The sequence below is a fragment of the Bos grunniens genome, chromosome 13, assembly GCF_055505025.1.
Source record: "Bos grunniens cultivar Pamir isolate PY7600 chromosome 13, Bosgru_T2T1.0, whole genome shotgun sequence".
NCBI lineage: Eukaryota > Metazoa > Chordata > Mammalia > Artiodactyla > Bovidae > Bos > Bos grunniens.
Genome location: NC_141177.1, coordinates 3143211 through 3165186, shown reverse-complemented (window position 1 = coordinate 3165186; position 21976 = coordinate 3143211). Strand labels below are relative to the sequence as shown.

Sequence of the window (21976 nt, the reverse complement as noted above, 5' to 3'; positions counted from 1 at the left end):
TTATAAGATATACATTTTGCAAATATTTTCTGCTTATCAAAGGCCTGTCTTTTCATTCTCCTGACAGCATCATATTTAATTCTGATCAAGGCAAATTTATCTTTTTCTTTCAAAATGTATTGTGCATTTGGTGTTGTATCTGAGAAATCTTTGCCTTTGATTATTTTAAAAATTGATTTTCTCATCAAGCAAGAGAAAATGTGCTTTCAAGTTCCTTTAAGTGTTTCCATATTACTTAGGCAACCAAGTTACTTATCAATAAGTGACCACTTGTAATGATTTGTTGATTAAGATATAAAAATAATAGTTTCACAATCTTAATCTATTTCTAAGACCTCACCCTTTCACTGCAAACATATCCAGGACCTATGGCCAAGTGGAAGTGGGGGAGCCATGATGTGGGGGCAAGATTTGGTGACCTTAGTGACAGAGACCGGGGTTTTCTTCTCTGCTCTGCTGCTGATCAGAAGCCAACTGTGGACCTGCCTTGTTCCCTTTTCAGCTTTAGAGTTCAGCAGCAAAATGATGGAGTCGTGCCAGATGCTGTTCTCGTCCTACAGATAATAAACGGGACATTTGTGTGTTGGACACGCTAATTACAGGGACAGATTTTATCCTCTTTTTGGTTTCAGTGAGTATGTATTGAGTATTTTTGTTTATTTTGTTTTTTGTATCAAAAATATTCCTGGCTAGTACTCAGTGTGACCTTGGGCAAGGCACTTCCTTTCTCTAGGACTCGGTTTTCTTATCTATAAATAGTGGGTCCGTCAGCATTCTTTGCTTTGAAGTTATTTGTGCTGTTTTTCCAGCCTTCATCCATCTTATCTGGACTTCCCATGTAGCTCAGTCGGTAAAGAATCTGCCTGCAATGCAGGAGACCTGGGTTCGATTCTTGGGTCAGGAAGCTCCCCTAGAGAAGGAAATGGCAGTCCACTCCAGTGTTCTTGTCTGGAGAGCCCCATGGACAGAGGAGCCTGGTGGGTTACAGTCCACGGGGTCACAAGAGTCAGACTTGACTTGGTGACTAAACCACCACCACCATCCATCTTGTCTCCATAGAACAAAGCCATTTAAGGAAGGAAGACAAGATACACAGTTCAGAGCCCAACTGTATTATACTTACCTTTTTATTTTCTTTCTCTCACTCCTAGAATGTAAATGTCATGAGGGCAGATGGTTTTGTCTGATTTTCTCACTGCTGGAGTCTCAGTATCTTGAATGGAGCCTGACTCAGAGTGTTCTTTTTACACACACACACACACACACACACGATGAATGAGAAGTTCTTGCATGTTTTTATGGGCAACAAGCTGGTTTGGGCACAATTTCCAGATGCCAGTTCTTATTCTAGTGGAAGAGAGGCTGGATTGGCACCTGTCTCTGTCTGCTTCTTGATTCTCTCCTTGGTTTTTGACTTTTTGTTACAGAAACAACAGATGGAGCAAGCTGAATATTTTCTGAATAAAACACAGGCTTTTAATGCTTTTTAAAGCCTGTAGCATATTATCACTTCTAGATCCACAGTATGGAGTTAAGTTCTTACGATGGGTGGATTTCCAGTTTGCAGTGATACAGGAGAGCACTGTGTCTTACCTTCCTTCCTCTTTTACTTATATTTTGTTATCCCAGTAGAACTACTCCATGAAATCAATCCCCAGCTTTAGGAAACAGGATGTTGCTGACACTGTTATATGCTGTTATATAATGTATATTATTTGTCATTTTGTCATGACATCAAGCCCAAGCTTTTCTTTTGCTACTAAACCTTCATTTTGTTTTGGGTAACAATATGCTCAGACCCAGGCAACAATAATGCCTATAATAGCTATAACTGAAATTTTCTTTTTACTGTTTCAGGCACTGTTCTAAGCTGGTGATTTGAATTTACTCATTTAGAACATGAAGGCAGTGGGTTAGGCTTAGGGTCATCAAGTCCTGACGTCACTGCCTCTGGCCTTACAAACAGCTAAGTATGGCCACAGTGCTTCTCTCCACCAGCTAACGGACTGCATAAGTAGGTGGACATTGATGCCAATTCTGTGACTTTAGAAAGTGTGCTTAACATCTCAGTGCTTAAGGTCCTCTTCTTAAATATCTGAAATGGGAATAGTCATGCTGCCCACCTGATGGGGTTGCTATAATTAAGTGAGACGCGTGACACACTCAGAAAACCACTTAGACCAGTGGTTTTCGTCTGAATCTAGTCTCCCCCCAGGGGACACGTGCCAGTGTCTGGAGATAGTCTCAGTTATCACAACATGAGTGATGGTGGAGGCGTCTAGCGGGTGGAGATCAGGGATGCTACTGAACAGTCCGCAGTGCAGGACAGCACCCCCTCCCGCCCCCGACCCTGCTCAGAGCACAGAAGGATCTGGACCAGAATCCTAATGGTACAAAATCGAGAAATCCTGACCCAGTTGTAGTAAAGACTCCGAAAATGTGAGCCGCTTGGGAATATCTAGAACTCCGTGAGCAGGGAGACTTCATCTGCTTTGATCACTCTTCTGTCTCTGGGGCTTAGATCAGTATTTAACATAATAATTGCTCAGTAAGTATGTGTTGAATATTTGAATATTCATTGGAAGGACTAATACTGAAGCTGAAACCCCAATACTCTGGCCACCTGATGTGAAGAGCTGACTCAATGAAAAAGACCCTGATGCTGGGAAAGAGTGAAGACAAAAGGAGAAGAGGGCAGCAGAGGATGAGATGGTTGGATGGAATCACTGACTCAGTGGACATGAATTTGAGCAAACTCTGGGAGACAGTGAAAGAGGGGGGAGCCTGGCATGCTGCAGTCCACGGGGTCACCAAGAGTCGGATACAACTTAGTGGCTGAACAACAAAATGTGTACTAAGTGAGTAAATGCTGTCTAGGATGATTCTGGGAAAAATTCTGGATGCATGTCTATCCACCCACCTTCTCTGGCTTCTTCCTATTTTGGTCTCTGCCATTCATTGTATATGGAGGATCGTAGGCACCATTTATCACCATGGAGCCCACTGTGCTGATGGCAGAGGGAAAAGGTAGAAGGACCTGCGTCTCTGCGACATTGTCAGCGGTGGCACTGGCCTAGCCGCTCTGATGCTAAACTTCCATCCTGTAAAATATATAGCTTCTATTTATGAAGCCACTGGGAGGCAGGTTTCTGTAACTTGTGGTCAAAAGCATTTCTAACTGATAACCAGGAAGGACAGCATCCTCTTAAGCTTGTAATATAGCTTCTGTGTATCTCAAACCCACTATGAGAAACAAATCCATTGATTAATTCATTTCAAGGACTTTTAGAAAAATTATCAAATACACTGAAATAATTTTCTTTTTAATCTTGCAGGTATGCTCCAATATTTCAGTTCAGTTCAGTCACTCAGGCGTGTCCGATTCTTTGCGACCCCATAGACTGCAGCACACCAGGCTTCCCTGTCCATCGCCAACTCCCTGAGTTTACTCAAACTCATGTCCATTGAGTCACTGTGTCATCCAACCATCTCATCCTCTGTCGTCCCCTTCTCCTTCCGCCTTTAATATTTCCCAGCACCAGGATCTTTTCAAATGACTCAGCTTTTCACATCAGGTGGCCAAAGTATTGAAGCTTCAGCTTCAGCATCAGTCCTTCCAATGAATATTCAGGACTGATTTCCTTCAGGATAGACTGGTTGGATCTCCTTGCAGTCCAAAGGACTCTCAAGAGTCTTCTCCAACACCACAGTTCAAAAGCATCAGTGCTTTGGCGCTCAGCTTCTTTATAGTCCAACTCTCACATCCATACATGACAATTGGAAAAACCATGGTTTTGACTAGACAGACCTCTGTTGGCAAAGTGATGTCTCTGCTTTTTAATATGCTGTCTAGGTTGGTCATAACTTTTCGTCCAAGGAGCAAGCGTCTTTTAATTTATGATTGTAGCCACCATTTGCAGTGATTTTGGAGCCCAAGAAAATAAAGTCAGCCACTGTTTCCATGGTTTCCCCATCTATTTGCCATGAAGTGATGGGACCAGATACCATGATCTTCATCAAGAGGCTTTTTAGTTCTTCGTTTTCTGCCATAAGTGAGGTGTCATGTGCATATCTGAGGTTATTAATATTTCTCCTGGCAATCTTGATTCCAGCCCAGCATTTCTCATGATGTACTCTGCATAGAAGTTAAATAAGCAGGCTGACAATATACAGCCTTGATGTACTCCTTTCCCAATTTGGAATCAGTCCATTGTTCCATATCCAGTTCTAACTGTTGCTTCTTGACCTGCATACAGATTTCTCAGGAGGCAGGTCATGTGGTCTGGTATTCCCATCTGTTGAAGAATTTTCCACGGTTTGTTTTGATCCACGCAGTCAAAGACTTTGGCATAGTCAGTAAAGCAGAAATAGATGTTTTTCTGGAACTCTTACTTTTTTGATGATCCAGTGGATGTTGGCAATTTGATCTCTCTGGTTCCTCTGCCTTTTCTAAAACCAGCTTGAACATCTGAAAGTTCATAGTTCATGTAGTGTTGAAGCCTGGCTTGGAGAATTTTGAGCATTACTTTGCTAGCATGTGAAATGAGTGCAATTGTGTGGTAGTTTGAGCATTCTTTGGCATTGCCTTTCTTTGGGATTGGAATGAAAACAGACCTTTTCCAGTCCTGTGGACACTGCTGAGTTTTCCAAATTTGCTGACATATTGAGTGCAGCGCTTTCACAGCATCATCTTTTAGGATTTGAAGTAGCTCAACTGAAATTCCATCACTTCCACTAGCTTTGTTTGTAGTGATGCTTCCTAAGGCCAACTTGACTTCACATTCCAGGATGTCTGGCTCTAGGTCAGTGATCACACCATTGTGATTATCTGGGTTGTGAAGATCTTTTTTGTGCAGTTCTGTGTATTCTGGCCACCTCTTCTTAATATCTTCTGCTTCTTTTAGGTCCATACCATTTCTGTCCTTTGTGCCCATCGTTGCATGAAATGTTCCCTTGGTATCTCCAGTTTTCTTGAAGAGATCCTTAGTCTTTCCCATTCTGTTGTTTTCCACTATTTCTTTGCATTGCTCCAATATTTAAGTGCTGATATTAATAGTCTAACATGGAAATATCCTATCATTTGCTAGGAGACCTGATATTTGGAAGGGACAGTAGACATTCCCACCACGTCTGTTCTAAGATCTCTGGCATCTCCCCATGTTACATATCTTGGGCAGCTTATCTCGTCTACCTGTAGAAATTCCTCCTCTGAGTCGTGAGGATTGTTCACACAGGGATCTATGTGGCGTGTTTTGTCTTTGTCTTTAATAGAGCTATGTGGACTTCCCAAGTGGTGCTAGTGGTAAAGAACCTGCCTGTCAATGAAGGAGACGTAAGAGATGTGAGTTCAATGTCTGCAGCGGGAAGATCCTCTGGAGGAGGGCATGGCGACCCAATCCAGTATCCTTGCCTGAGGAATCCTATGGACAGAGGAGCCTGGTGGGCTACAGTCCATAGGGTTGCAAAGAGTTGGACACGCCTGAAGTGACTGAGTGCTCATGCATGCATGCTACATTTGAAGACATTGGCTATTAGGTTACTTGAAGTTTCCAAAATATAGATCCATGTGAAAATGTCTTTGGGGCCATGAAAATCTTTTACTTCTGGTTCATTTGTATGTTTCATCCTAAGATGCAGTGTGCGGCATATAGTTAAGTATGTCTCCGTTTTTGTTTTTGATATGAGAATCAGCAAAGTTAAAAGTCAATGATGGGTGTAATGGTAGCTCTGATGTATGATCATGTCTGTCTTACTGCTATTTTAGCTGTTTTTGCCCCCTCATGATTCTGTATATAATAGTCCTATTTATATACTGCTTAGTTGAGTAAGCTTCCTCACATTTTTGGCAGAAGATAGAGTACAAGTATTTTAAGAATAATGAAAACATAGTTTGGTACCCTATATACTGTCCTTCTGTGCTTTTGAAATTGATCAAACGTGGGCAGCCTAATTTGCTGTTGTTGCTGTTCCATACACAGACGTGTACACGCATGTATGTCTTTTGATGTATAGACAAGCATGCAAACATGAATTTTCAACTGAAAAATATGAGCATAGACTGAAAAGATGTGACTAGAGTTAAATCTCCAGAAATGGGTCTTTAGAAAGAAAGCATTAATGCCGGTAAATTTTACCAGGAACAACTAGGCTGTATTTCTCCTGTTATAAACCATACAGCCCTGTAAGAGAGTCAAGTTTAGATTACTTTAAGATACTTGTAGTTGAGGTACTGTGATTCAGAAATAACTGTTTCTTTTAAATTTATTTCACATGACCTTGCTAGAACTTCAAGGACATCTAATGCCTAAGGAATCAGATCAAAGATGCACTTGAAATTTCAAAATACAATACTGAGATACTCCACTGTAGCCTTCTGGCAGCAGATACACGAGTCGCGTTTCTGTCTTTGAAAATCAGTCTTGCCTTCTCAGAAGGAACGGTGTGAAATCGAACTTGCAATTAAAAAATAAGCCTCAGCTGTATCCCGCCTCCCCACAAGCCTCCCCACACAGCCAAACGGAGGGTCATCAAGAAACAGAAGGAAGAGAATTCTGCAAGGTTTCAAAGATGCCTGGTAGGAATAGTACTTAATTGAGCCGTGCTTTCGAGCTGCGTGGAATTGTTCTTATTAAAAATTAAATAAGAACAGCAGAGAAGAACACGGGCGGCTCTATGAGATTAGGGCTTCGTGAGATTTACTTAAAAGGCTTTCATTAAGCACTGGGGGCTCTGTAGCATATTAAAACCTCACCTATACAAAATATATGGTGCTCGGGCTTTTAGCCCCTTTCCTGAGAAGTATGGAGCCTTCATGCTTGAAAGAAGAAGAGGAAAATGGTATGTTCACAGTGTTCATTGAAATACGGTCTGTATTTCCAAATTTCTAAATAACTAGCCTTTGCATTCTTTTTCCCCCTCCCTTCCCCTCTTCCCTCCTTTTCCTGCCTTTGTCAATGCATGCAGGTTAGTACAGGTCCTATCTGCAGTTTGGCTCTCTGTTTTGTTATTATTGTTTCTTAAAAAATCAATTTTCTGTCTTGGATGAATGGAGGAAAGGTTTTCAGCAGTGCTTCTCAAGCTTGAATGTGCAGATGAGTCACCTGGGAGCCTTCTGAAATGCAGATTTTGATTCAGTAACTCTTGGGTGGGGCCTGAGACACTGCATTTCTAAGCAGCTCCCAGGGAATCCCGATGTTGCAGTTCCATGGGCCATTCTAGAGTAGCAAAGAGCTGCAATATTCCTTAAATTAAATTAGATGAGACAGATACCTTTAAATGCTGGGAATGGACTGACTGGCAGAAGAGTGAGGATTAAAAAAAGGAGAAAATGACAACAAGGAAAAAAAAATATATATATATCTCCACAAAACACACAAATATAAGCTACCTAATTATCCACAGCTCTTCAGTTTGATGATGCTTCATTCTTGAGTGAATGATGCCTATAGTGTGAAAATTTTCATGTCTTTTTAATTCGACTTGGGTTTTGGCAAATCAATTAGAGTTCAAAGAAATGAGTCTTTGAGACCCTGAATATGGCACACGCACGCACACACACACACACACACACACACCTTAAAATGCTGCCAGTCAGAGCAATCTGCTCTTCTGTATATGTAAGGCCTCATAATTTCCCCCAAGGATATAAAGACCCTTGTCATGAAACATGACAGTTTTGCTGTAGGTAGAGCAAAACTTAACGCAATTTCAATCTTATGAAGTTCAGCATACGCTATGGTCATCTACATTATTTTAAGACCCAGAGTTCAGGAGGAATTCCTTTGCCAATAAGATCAGTAAGATTTATTCAAAAGTGTTGGAAGTATTCTCTAAGCCATAGAGTTTTAGTTAAGTGCTACTTGTTTGGATTTTATTTTCTTATGTTTTATTTCTTTAAAAAATATCACTTTGTGTTGTTGATTCATACAATTTACTCTGATCATATGTATTACAAATGGATAATATTCTCTAAAACTAAATATTGAAAGTGATCATACATGCTAATCTAGCAAATCCAATACATTTGTTAGAAATGAATTCTATAGAAATACTTATGCAAATATGGAAAAAGATACGCATGAGAATTGTCACTTTATTGTTACCTGAATAGAAAAAAATCTGAAAATACCTAAGTGTCTTTCAAAAGGAAGTGAGATATTCTGCAGCTGAAACCTAGAAGGAGGTACATTTGAGATGTGCTCATAGAAGGGTATCCTGGATATAGATTTGCTGCTGCTGCTGCTAAATCGCTTCAGTCATGTCTAACTCTGTGCAACCCCATAGACGGCAGCCCACCAGGCTCCCCCGTCCCTCGGATTCTCCAGGCAAGAACTCTGGAGTGGGTAACCATTCCGTTCTCTAAGGGATCTTCCCGACACAGGGATCAAACTCAGGTCTCCTGCACTGCAGGCAGATTCGTTAACTTCTGAACCATCAGGAAAACTCCAAACATCACTTTATGATTGCAGGGCTCCAACACTCGGTGCTGATACTGTATCTGTTAATAGTTCAACGCACCCAACAGAGGAAGGGAGGTGCCAGCTGGTGTAGCCCCAGCCACCACTTCTCCTTTTAACCGCTTCAGGGACTCTTTCCAGGTCTCAAGTGATGTCCCATAACTAAATGTGGGAAAGCCTCCTGTTTTCCACTTTTGTGCTTTTGTATGAGCGTGTGTTCTTTCTCCTAGGAGCATTTGCAGTTATATGTTATTTTACTATATCTGCCAAAGGATTTTATGATTTGTCCCAAATAAAAGGACTCTTAGCCCCAAGCAGATAAGCCAGGAGAATTTCAGGCAGGCAAGATGCTTCCTGGGGTTGCTGGAGTTACATAGGACAGTGTTTCCCACTTGGAAGTCACTTCCAGTCAACATTGCCACCCACGTGCCACTCTGTGAGTTTTTACGGGATTCTTTTCTCTAACTCTGTCGGCTCAGATGGTAAAGAATCTGCCTGCAGTGCAGGAGACCCGGGTTCAATCCCTGGGTCAGGAAGATGCCCTGGAGAAGGAAATGGCAAACCCTCCAATATTCTTGCCTGAAGAATTCCATGGACAGAGGAGCCTGGCAGGCTACGGTCCATGGGATAGCAAAAGAGTCAGACACAGCTGAGCAGTCGATTTTAAAAAGAAACAGAAATACAAAACCCTTATAGAAGGTGTGCATTGATAAAAATATAAATATATAAAATATAAATATGTAACTAATAAAATTTTAAAAATACTCATCTGTGCCTCACCTAAAATAGTGCGTTGAAGAAGCAGCGAGAATTTTATCACTTTTTGGACATCAAAGGTATTAACGATGACCGTTTTATTACAATGAATTCCTCTTAGCGCTTCTCTGTAGACAAGACACCAACCTATACGAAGCACTTTATGGCCTGTGGCAGATGGTCTAGAGTGGGGCGGAGGGGCGGGCAGTGTACCGTACTCTATCCCATGTCCCAGTGCTCAGAGCCTGGCACAAAATTAGTGCTCAGTTGATCCTGGATGAGTGAATGGAAAAATGAATGAATGAAGGCAGTGTTTCTCATTCATTGCCCGTGGCTTTAAAAACAGATTTCCTATTAGGTGCTTTTTAAAGCAAAGACAATTTTAAGCTGTCATATGTCAAATTCATTTGTCCATTTTGGAATATCACGTTTTCTGAAGTGCTGAATTCAATTCCCCCATCATCACAAAGCTTGAGTTTGCATAAAGGATAAGCTAATAGAGGCTGCGCTCAGGCTGTTAGTGGAATTTGTAAAGGGAGGGAACTAACTGTACGTCGTATATATATTTGCAATAATGTCAGTACTAGCTGCCTCTGTTCTTATTTAATTGTTGTAGAGTCTGACTAAAGCCCTCTGCAGAAGTTGTCAGTTACATAAAATCAAAGGACTTGAATCCTGGCATCCTAAGAGCTGTCTAATTTAAGACTATTGAAACTCACGTAATATTGTTAATTCCTTTCGTGTCTCCACAGTAGATTTTTGCTAGATCCAAGCAGATCACAGGCTAATACCAGGGAGAAATGAAGAATATACATGTATGTGTATATATATACACACACACACACACACTAACTATATAACATATCAGAAAATTCTAGTTCGCAACAAATATGCAGAATACTAGACTGTGAATTGCCAAGTATTCCAAATTCTGAGTATTATAATCCTTTTCTCAGTATAACTGACATAATTATTGTTTTCGATGAAATCAGAGGTTTTCTTTATGCAATCTATTTTTAAGAAAGAGATAGGTATGTGCAAGCTTACAGAACACACACACCTATCATATAATTATGTTCTTCCTGAATCTTAATACTCTCTGCTGTGATTTCCTTTATGTCTTATTGGGGGTTTCAGCAGCCATTGAATGACTGCAGGAAAAGAAATAGAAATTTTTGTCATAAACATCAGTGTGGTTGGATTATAGCTACCACATACCCACGTGGGAATTTTGTTTTGTTTTGTTTTGCATGCCTGACATCCTGCCTTTTCAGATTCCTACTGCTTCCTGTGTCTGTAGGTTACAGATATACAGCTCAGAGTTTCTGTGAGCTGTTTTGTTCAGGGAAATGAAATGTTTGGAGAGGACGTCTGTGAGTGTGTGTGCGTGTGCATGCGTGTGTGTGCATGCATGTGTGTGCGTGTGCACGCGTGCACTGCCCCACCTTACAAGTGGACCTTCACCTGTTTTTGACACAACAGCCCCAGAATTTCATTAAATAAATCACAACCTCTACCACCCTTTCAGCCCAAATGCTGAGGCATTACGGGCTCTAAGCAGGGTTGTCCTGAGATTTAGGACACCTGGTTACATTTGAATTTCAGATAAACAATGCATTTTTTTTTTTTGCGTACAACTGTCTCCCAAATATAGCATGGGAGACATCTTATACTAAAAACAATTCATTTTTTTTTATCTGAAATTCAAATTTTACTGGGTATCCTATGTTTTTATTTGTTAAATCAGGTCACCTCCAGCCCCAGCTCTTAGCATCAGGACTGAGCCCTCACTGGTGTAAGCTAGATCAGCATTTCTCATCCCTGTTGATTGGAAGTTTTGTTGGATGTCCAAGGGAGAAACACACTTTGATTCCTCTGGGCTTGAGGCTGAGGATGTGACCCTCTGGTGATGTTGCTGCGGCCACGTTGAGCCGTGGTGGGCTGTCCCGTGTGAAGGGACAGCACACAGAGGCAATGATAACAGCGTGCGCGTTCCGGGCACTGTTCCCAGGGAAACCTGTTTGCTCGTTGTTCTGAGCCTGACTGTGAAGATGAAGCTGAGGACTGGATTTATTAGGTGAGCCACGGTGATTTCCTGGCTCAGCCTACCCGTTGCTCTCCCGACCAGGTGTGGGTGCTGAGTGATGACACCAGAGACCGGGTCTCTGTCTGTGCTCATCCACAGCCCTCAGTGTGGAGTCTGCACCTTCACGGTCACAGGGTGGGTGCTGCTCCTCCAGGCCACCCGTCGTCATGTCAGGAAGGTGGGGAACATCAAACGACCTTTTCTGAGAAGGTTTGTCTTCTCTTCAGAACGCCCTGCTGATGTATTGGGCATGTGCATGCTAAGTCACTCTCATGTATTTCATTCCAATACTGATTCACTTTCTCTCCTCCAAGGTAACCATAATCTTGACCGGGGTTTGGTCTGCCCCTGCTTTTATAAACAAAGTTTTACTGGAACACGTCCATGCCCATTTATTGAGTTACTGTCTACGGCTGCTTCCATGCCGTCACATCAGAGCTGAGTAGTTATGATACGGACTTAGCAGCAGCAGCAGCAGGACTACTTGGCCCTCAAAACTCAAAACGTATTTACTGCGGCAAAATTTGTTGACTTCTACTGTGGACTTTTATAGTGATAATTTCCATGAGTTTTAAATACTTTTATCACTCAAGTGTTTGTTCCTAGGCCTCAACCTTTTTTAGTATGTCTTTTCAGTATCCTTTTAAAAAATTCAAGTATAGTTAACTTACAGTGTTTCAGGTGTGCTGCAAAGTGATTCAGTTTTTTATATATGTATAACTAAACATTACTGTGTGTTTATATAGATTCTTTGCAGGTTCTTTTCCTTTATCAGATCAGATCAGATCAGTTGCTCAGTCGTGTCCGACTCTTTATTATAAAATACTGAATATAGTTCCTTGTCGTTTGTCTATATCACATACTTGTGTATCTGTTAATCCCAAATTTCCTTATCCCTCTCCACCTTTCCCATTTGATAATCATAAGGGTTTTTCCTAAGTCTGTGAGTCTAATTCTGTTTTATGAATATGTTCATTTGTATTATTGATTTTAGATCCCACATGTAAGTGGTATCATATGACATTTGTCTTTTTTGTCTGACTTACTTCACTTAGTATGATAATCTCTAGCTCCATCCATGCTGCTGCAAATGCCATTATTTTATTCTTTTTTATGGTTGAGGAATATTCCATTGTGTTTATGCACCACATGTTAAGTACAGCATGTTTGATCTCCACCATCAGTCCTCTCATAGATGCCTCTAGTCATCTTGATGGTCTGGAGCTCATTCTCTAGCAGATTTTTCAAAAGCACTCAGACTTAGTAGATGACCCGTGTCTTTCCTTTGCTTCTTCTGCATAGAGTATGATCCATAATTTGTGGTTTGTGCAAGTTCTGAATTTTACCCTGAGTTCCTGCACATTGATAAAAATTCCCTTTATAATTGGAGGTCAGTTTTGCTGGATATGAAATCCTAGGCTTACATTTTCTTTTCTTGAATATCTTAAGTATGGGACTTCATTTTCTTCTGGTATAAAGTCTTTCTGTCAAAAACCTGATACAGTAATTTTTTTTCCTCAAAAAATAATTTTCTCTTTTGCCTTAATGTCCAAATGATATATTTTTGTCATTTTATATTTTATATTTTTATATTTATAGTCCATTAGATTTTATTTGAATACATATTGGAGATTATCAGTCTAGGTTGCTATTCTCAGATGTATGGTGTGCCTTTCTAATATTTAATTTCAAATACATGTTTTTTAAATCACAGGACCTTCCCTAAATTATGTATTTTGTTTATTCCCTTGCATTTTTTCTCTTCTTTAGGAACTCGTTTTTCCACTGACATTTGGATCTTCTCTACCTGTCTTTAGTATTTGTTTTTTCTCTTGAAATATTTTATCTTCTTTTTAAATTTTAAAAATTTAAAGACTTTTATTTATTTTATGACAGTTCAGTTCAAGTTCAGTCGCTCAATCATGTCCGACTGTTTATAACCCCATGAACCACAGCACGCCAGGCCTCTCTGTCCATCACAAACTCCTGGAGTCTACCCAAACCCATGTCCATCGAGTCGGTGATGCCATCCAACCATCTCATCCTCTGTCGTCCCCTTCTCCTGCCCTCAATCTTTCCCAGCATCAGGGTCTTTTCCAATGACTCAGCTCTTCGCATCAGGTGGCCAAAGTATTGGAGTTTCAGCTTCAGCATCAGTCCTTCCAATGAACACCCAGGACTGATCTCCTTTAGGATGGACTGGTTGGATCTCCTTGCAATCCAAGGGACTCTCAAGAGTCTTCTCCAACACCACAGTTCAAAAGCATCAATTCTTCTGTGCTCAGCTTTCTTTATAGTCCAACTCTCACATCCATACATGACCACTGGAAAAACCATAGCCTTGACTAGACGGACCTCTGTTGGCGACATATGATGTCAATTCTTAAATTTATTTTAGTTTTTTTCTACTTTATCTTTTGTTTTTAAGTGATATTTTTTATTTGTAACTATGTCTTATGTTCTTTTACCTCATTTCTGCGTTCTCTAATTCTGATTTGTGCTACCCTACGCCCAGATCTGGTATAATTTTATTGTGTAATGTTGTAGGTTACAGTTGGTCTGTTTTGCAGGTATACCTTCCTGGCCTGCTTTCATCTGTGTAAGAATGTTACTGGTTCCTGGTTTTCTTGTTTTCTCTTGTAATGTTACAAGGGATCTGACCTCAATACTTTCCTGTTGTCATTTTTATGTGAAATTAGTTTTCATGAACTTTTAGAAGGAGATGTGGTTCAGGATAACTTTCTAATCTCCCAGAGCTTCCTCATCTGTTGTTTTCATGTACATCAGAAGTATGGAGGCATATTTTTTGAGACGTTTTTGGCTGTCATTACACCATCTCCCCTGATAAACACACACACACCTTTTTATCTGAACCTTTATTTTTTTTAATTTATTATATATGTATTTAAATTTTTTATTTGCATGTAATTGATTTACAGTGATTTTGACTCTCTTCCCAGCAGTTTCTCCTCAGGGTGGGACTCAGTCCTAGAAGGGAATTTTGGCTCATTGTCACTGAGTGTTCATAAGGACCAGATAGCTCCTGCCTCCTTCAGACTCAGAGTGACTTCTGACACTCACTGGCTCTTAGGATGGTTGTAATATTCCCAGTTTTGCTTGCTGCCTCAAACTAACCCACTGTGCTTTCTGCTGCTGTTGCTGCTGCTGAGTCGCTTCAGTCATGTCCAACTCTGTGCGACCCCATAGATGGCAGCCCACCAGGCTCCCCTGTCCCTGGGATTCTCCAGGCAAGAACACCGGAGTGGGGTGCCATTTCCTTCTCCAATGCATGAAAGTGAAAAGGGAAAGTGAAGTCGCTCAGTCGTGTCTGACTCTCAGCGACCCCATGGACTGCAGCCCACCAGGCTCCTCCGTTCGTGGGATTTTCCAGGCGAGAGCGCTGGAATGGGGTGCCACTGCCTTCTCCGACTGTGCTTTCTAGTGAGTCCCTATTGTCTGCTTAGAGTTTCTCTTATTCTCAGTCTTTCCTATGCTTTCTCTATGCTGTCTGGCCCACTGAGGAGGTGGGGATCTTCTCCTCATCTTCCCACTTAAAATTTGGAAATCGTGTAGATTCTTTGTTACATGCTTTTCTGGCATATGTTGTCTACAGTTTTGGTACTTAGTTGCTCTATTTATTTTTATGTAAGAATTTCAGGAGATTAAAACATTTTGCTGTCACTTTTTTTAATTTACTGTCTACAGATACCTTCCCTGAAGCCCCCTGTTGTTGCTCACCGAGTCATGTCTGACTCTCTGCCACCCCATGAACTGCAGCACGCCAGGCTCCTCTGTCCTCCGCTGCTTCCTGAAAGTGAAGTTGCTCAGTCGTGTCCGACTCTTTGTGACCCCGTAGACTGTAGCCCGCCAGGCTCCTCTGTCCATGGGATTCTCCAGGTAAGAATACTGGAGTGGATTGCCGTTTCCTTCTCCAGGGGATCTTCCCAACCCTGAAGTTTGCTCAAATTCATGTCTATTGAGTCAGTGATGCTATCTAACCATCTCATCCTCTGTCACCCCCTTCTCCTCCTGCCTTCAATCTTTCCCAGCATCAGAGTCTTTCCCAAAGAGTTGGCTCTTTGCATTAGGCAGCCAAATATTGAAGCTTCAGCATCAGTCCCTCCAATGAATATTCAAGGTTGATTTCCTTTAGAATTTACTGGTTTGATCTCCTTGCAGTCCACTGGACTCTCAAAGGTCTTCTCCAACACCACAGTTCAAAAGCATCGATTATTTGGTGCTGTATTAGTTATCTATCATGTATAACACATAGTCACAAATTCAGTAGCTTAAAAGAGCATCTGTGTATTATCTCACAGCTCTATAAGTCAGAAGTTGGTGTGGGTTCAAGTGGGTTCCACAGTTAGCATCTCACAAGAATAAAATTAAGCTGTTACATGAGCTGGAGTCTTATGTGGAGCCTTGGGGAAAAAGCCTAGTTTGTGGTTATATATATTACTTTGTTTATGGTGATGATATCATGGGTGTTTGCATATTGTTGTTCAGTCAGAAAGTTGTGTCTGAGTCTTTGGGACCTCATGGACTGTAACCCACCAGGCTCCTTCATCTGTGGTATTTACCAGGCAAGAATACTGGAGTGGGTTGCCATTTCCTTTTTCATGGGGTCTCCTTGACCCAGGAATCGAACTTGAGTCTCTTGCATTGGCAGGTGGACTCTTTACTGCTGAGCCATTTGACTAGTTTGCGTATATCCAACGTTATCAAATTGTACACCTTCCACTGGTGCAGTTCTTTCAATTATACTGAGATAAAACTATTAAATAGTCAGTAAAGAAGTGCTTTGATTATTCTTTATACTTTGAAACTCCCTGACTTCCCATTTTGTTCTTAGCTGTAGAAAATTCTCTGCTTTTCAAGCTCTCTTGTGATTACATTAGGTACCCCCCGATAATCTTCCTCTTTTAAGGTTGATGGATTATTAGCCTTAATTACATCTGCAAAATCCCTTTGTCATACAAGGTGACATCACAGGAGTGGCACCAGGGGATGAAGATCATGAGGGCCACTTAGAATTCTGCTCACCACATTCTCATTCACTTATTTTCAATCTCAGTAGTTTGTTGAGCTCCTACTATGCTCTAGATCCTCAGGATATAGCAGTGAACAAGATAGGCTGAATTCTACTTGTAAGCATAGAAAATTAATGCTGAATGTTAATGAATGGGTGGGTGGATAGATAGATGTTATAAAGCTCTAAATGCACATTCAGAGAAAAAGCAACAGAGGACTGAGACTCAATATTATTGAGTACGTTTTAAAGGTCCATGTATCATCTTGAATGGAAATGTTGCTCAACTTTTGATGAGGAGCCTAATACATCAATACCTCTGTTATCACTGACTGATGACCTCGCATAATAAAAGCTCTTGACTTGCGTGTATGTTAACAATTAATGGATTGTGTAATGCATCACACAGAGGATATGGAAGGTAATAAAGAGGTGTAAATGAGAATTACACGGGTTAGTCGGTGTCATTAATGGTTCTTTTGTTCTGCTAGGGCAGCAGTATCTTACTCGGGTTACAGTTCTGGTTGCTGAAATAACTAAACCAATTCAACTATGATTGGTTCTTCCAGAATATTCTCCTTGCAAAGGCCCCGCACTCCAGTGTATTCACCATGCTGCCCACTTCTGACCACCCCTTTTCATGGCCCTGGAAGGGGTGTTAACCATGTGGAGACTGATGCGTCTCGCGAGCCCTGTTTCCACTCCCACAGTCACTGGTGTGCCTTTGCCATGGTTCTTTATTTCCTAGAAGGTTTCCAATACCGTATTCAGCCCCTAATGAAATCAAACCATAGTGATCTGTTTTACAATAGACGCTAATACACATGGGACCCTATTTATTTATTCAGAAATATATGTCATAGAGATTGAATGAGAAGCTAATATTCAGAGCTGGGAAAAGCAATACTGTGTATTAGGAGGAATCAGCATTTGTTAGCATAAGTAAGACTCTGGAGTCTTGATTATAAGTGTCAGTGTATTAAAAACATTGACTAAACCCAGTGTGAAATCACAAGTCTGTAATGCAAATATATTTGGGGAAACGCAAACACATTTATCCATGCATTAATTCATTCACTCAGCAGCAATTTGTTGAGTGCCTAGCATGTGTCAAGTACTTTTCTAGATACCGGAGATGTATTGGGGAAACACGCATAAAGCTGCAGTATCCTTTGAAAGCTTATGTTCTATTAGAAGGAATTAGAAAATGCACAAAATAAAGACATCATTGTGTTATCGTTTGTTGATGGACAGTAATAACTTTAATGTTAGCAAAGAAGTTTGTCTGGAACAAACTTAGGACAGTTTGTAATAGAAATATAAAGAGATAGGCTCTGTTTGCATATGTGTTCACGCTGTGTTCTGTGGACATTGGGAAGAATGGTTTCATCTCGGTCGGCTCACACACTTAGCACATCCATTTCAAGTAGCTAAGCAATCAGTTGGCTGAAGCTGTTTATACTGGCACTCAGTGAATGTTTACCAAATGCATGGGTATTACTGAGTTTACTTTTTAAAAAATAATGATTGTAGTTAAATCTTACAAATATTTTTGAATTAAAGACTCATAATTTTACACTAGACTTAGTGAAGGATATAAGTGTCAGACTGTTGATAACTGCTACAATTTAATTTTTAATTCCTGGCTTAATTATCACCTGTTTAGAGAAATTTCCTTGACCATTCTACCAAGTATTGAACTATTACTTACTGCATTCCTTTGTTTTCTTTGATATTTATTTTCTCAATGCATGCACACTTATTTATTTTTATGTACAATTGTTTATCATCCCTTTTTATTCACTAGGCTGTAAAGTCCAGAAGGGAGGGGTTTAATCTGTTTTATCATTTTACACCCCTCATGGTAACACCTTCCTTGCCTTCCTGCTCTCCTGACCTCTTGCATTAATATCCATATATTAAGACTATGAACTGTATTCCATACCCACGTCCTAGGAGAAATGTAGACCCTCTCTTGTGCCTCCAAGGCTCGCCTGCGATCGTCCCCTTGAAGTCCCTCCTGGATTTCCCTCTGAGTTGGGTGCCTGCAGCAGCCCTGTCATTCTCCTCTCCGCCTTGCATTCTGCTGAGATATATCTAATAGCAGTTGATGGGATTTTATGAGCTTTTGGATACATTTCCATTTCTCAGTGATGTCTCATCAGGGGTTCTTTGCCAGTAATTACGGCAGCACTGGAGACTTGAAGAAGCTTCCTCTCGGCATTGAGTGATGGGATTTCTTAATATGACTTCTTTTTGTATTTGGAGGTGAAAGTTAAATTAAATGTCCTGCTCCATACTAGGCTTATTTAGTCTGCAAAGACATTGGAATAATTCTATTTGGAATAAAACCTATAAATGAGCAGCAGCCTGTTCAACCATTCTGTCCAGTCGCGTGAAAATATAAGGGGTCTCTCGTGCTGTTCATCATTTACCTGAGGGTACTCACACAACATCAGATAGAATCGCGTAGACCACTGTTACTGAGTATAAGCCATGCACTTGATCAGGACTGGCACAGTAGGGTCTTTGGGCCAAATGCACTCTGCTGCCTCTTTTTGCAAATAAAGTTTTACTGAAACACAGCCACACTAATTTGTTTACATATTTGTAAAGCAGCTTTTGTGCTGCAATAGCAGAATTGACTAGTTGCAACAGAGCCTATACAGTCCACAAAATCTGAAATACTTACTATCCAGCCCCTTTCAAAAAAGTTTGCCAATCTTGAAGAGCCATCTTGATGAACAGATACATTCTTTCGTAAGCATTTTAAGATTTCTGCATATCTAATTGCTTTACATGGAAACAGTATTTACCTGAACAATTTTGTCGTTTGTTAGCAGGCTTAACTATAAAGTTCCCATATAAAAGAAAAGGAGCTTATTTACAGTTTAGAAGCCTATAAAGAGTTCCTGGATCCAATACCAGCATGTGTGTGAAAGCTTCCCCACACCAGCAAGCAATTCTTGGATGCCAGCAGGGTGTTTAAAAAATTCAAACTGAAAGAAGTGAAAGTATTAATCTCTCAGTCCTGTCCAATTCTTTGCAACCTCATGGACCAGGCTCCTCTGTCCATGGGATTATCCAGGTGAAAATACTGGAATGTGTAGCCATTCTATTCTCCAGGGGATCCTCCTGACCCAGGGATTGAGCCTGGGTCGCCTGTATTGCCAGCAGATTATTTACTGTCTGAGCCACCAGGGAAGCCCTCAAACTCAATTTTAATACTGTCTACACAGAGAGAAAATCAGATTCCCCAAAAGAAAGAGCTCAGTCCTGCAAGACCACCACCCGCTTCAGGTGCAGTTGCAAGCCCAGGCTGTTACCTGCGCTTCTGTTGTTGTTCAGTCACTATGTCATGTCCATCTCTTTTGAGACCCTGTGGCCTGTGGCCTGTAGCCCACCAGGCTCTCTGTCCATGGGATTCTCCAGGCAAGAATACTGGAGTGGATTGCCATTTCCCCGTCCAGGGGATCTTCCCAACCCAGAGATGGAACATTGGCAGGCTCATTCTTTACTACTGAGCCACCAGGAAAGCCCCAACTGGCTATAAATCAGAGGTTCTGACAACCCCCTCCTTGGATTATATTAACTGGTTAGAACCAAAGATCAGATGAAGAGATACATCTGGTGAGGTCCTGAACAAAGGAGCTTCTGTCCTCCGGGAGCATGAGGCCTGGCATGGTGGTATTGGAAGCATTCTGGTTCTCCAGCCTTCTTCATCTTCTTGAAGAAGGACAAAAGAGCTGTCCTTTTGGGTTTTCATGGAGACTTTAATCATTTACCACTGATGACTGATTCAGCTCAATCCCCCACCCCAACTCTTTGGAAATCAGGGAGTAGGACAGAAAGTAACAGTCTTCTAATCATCAGATTTGTTCCTTCCTCCATCCTTCCATGCCCTCCTTCAGGGGATCTTCCTGACCCAGGGATTGAACCCACGTCTCCTGCGTTGCAGGCAGATTCTTTACTGCTGAGCCACTGGGAAGCCCAAGATATCTTTGTCATTCTCATCAGGAAATTCCAATGGTTTTGGGAGCTGTGAGGCAGGAATTGTGGATGAAGTCCAAATATATGAGACATATATATTTGCTCATCTGAATGACCAAATATGTATTTCTTACAATTCAAAATATTATAAGACCCATTCATATTCTTTTATGCATATCTCTTCTGAGTTTCAAAACAATACAAAAAATCAATATGGAAGAACTAAAATAATTTTTTTTCTGGGCTTTACTCATTCCCCATTTCTAATTCTCCACAATATCACTAATTTTAGCACACAAGTTGAAGATTACTTAAGGCCATCATTGAAGACATAGTTTATTTTAACTTATTCAAAGTGATTTGCCCTTCACTGAAGTAATTTTTCAGGATAAAACCTCTTTAGCCTGTGGTATCTGGCACTCAGCAATCAGCCTCACAATCATGCTGGAAACTTAACCACTTCATGACTATTTATGTCCAAAACATGGATGTTTTAAGTGAAGATCAGTTTCACAATTGGATAATTGGTATGCATGACATTTGTCTAGGGTTTCATTTCGAAATTGACTTGAAGATGAGAAAAAAAAATGAGTGTATTTTTTTAAAGGCCAACATTAGAAGATTTCCTCAACACCCGAGTTACTTGTAGTCTCAGGTTAAGAGGATGCAGGAGAGATCTTGAGCTCACCTGGTGAGAGACACATCATTTCTCATCAGCAGGGATGGGAAATAATATCGCACGGGGAAAATTGCCTTTTCTTTGTTTAAAAGAGTTAAAGCTAATACTCAGAGTGTGGACTTATCTGCCAGACCATGGTCAATAAATAAAAACTGCAACATTAGTGATGGCTGGTGTGTGTGTAAAATATGTATCCTTATTTTACAGATGAGCAAATGGAAAAGATGAACTTTAAACCCAAGTCTCTCTGACTGTAGCCCAGAGGTTTTCAACTGATTGTGAATTTGCCCCACCTCCTGCCGTGAGACTTCCCTGATAGCTCAGTTGGTAAAGAATCCTGCAATGCAAGAGGCCCTGGTTCAATTCCTGGGTTGGGAAGATCCCCTGGAGAAAGGAAAGGCTACCCACTGCAGTATTCCGGCCTGGAGAATTCCATGGACTGTATAGTCCCTGGGGTCGCTAAGAGCTGGACACGACTGAGCAACTTTCACTTTCACTGCCAGGAGACACTTAGTAACATCTGGAGACAGTTTTGGCTGCAACTGGGTTGTGGAGATGTTTCTGGCATCCAGTGGGCAGAGGCCAGGGGTGCTGCTAAGCGGCCACCAGTGCACAGGACACCCACCATGACCCAGGATTACCTGGCCCCAGACGTCAGTAATGCCTGGCAGGTGGCACTGGTGGCAAAGAACCTGCCTGCCAGTGCAGGTAGCGATGCAGGCTTGATCCCTGGGTGGGGAGGGTCCCCTGGAAGAGGGCGTGGCAACCCACTCCAGTATTCTTGCCTGGAGAATTCTGTGGACAGAGGAGCCTGGGGGGCTACAGACCATAGGATCCACAGGGACACAACTGAAGTGACTTAGCATGCAGAGCTTGCACAATTAATAGAGTCTTCTGAGTGTCCAGATTGAGGAGATGTCAGAGGTGTTCTAACTTCTCTTCAATCCCAGGGGAACAATTTGTGCCTTTCTCCATCCATC

General features: G+C 41.2%; 1 long non-coding RNA gene across 6 annotated transcripts in view; it reads left to right on the top strand.

Annotated features, from left to right (window-relative positions):
- LOC147359972 (uncharacterized) overlaps nt 1-21976 on the top strand; it is a 515690-nt gene that overhangs the window by 312794 nt on the left and 180920 nt on the right. For 5 of the 6 annotated variants that reach the window (XR_015138843.1, XR_015138844.1, XR_015138847.1 and 2 more), the window contains one exon: nt 15004-15195. The exons of the other annotated variant lie outside the window; for it this stretch is intronic. This is a non-coding gene — a long non-coding RNA (uncharacterized LOC147359972). The remainder of the gene's footprint in view (nt 1-15003; nt 15196-21976) is intronic. 6 annotated transcript variants of the gene reach the window in all.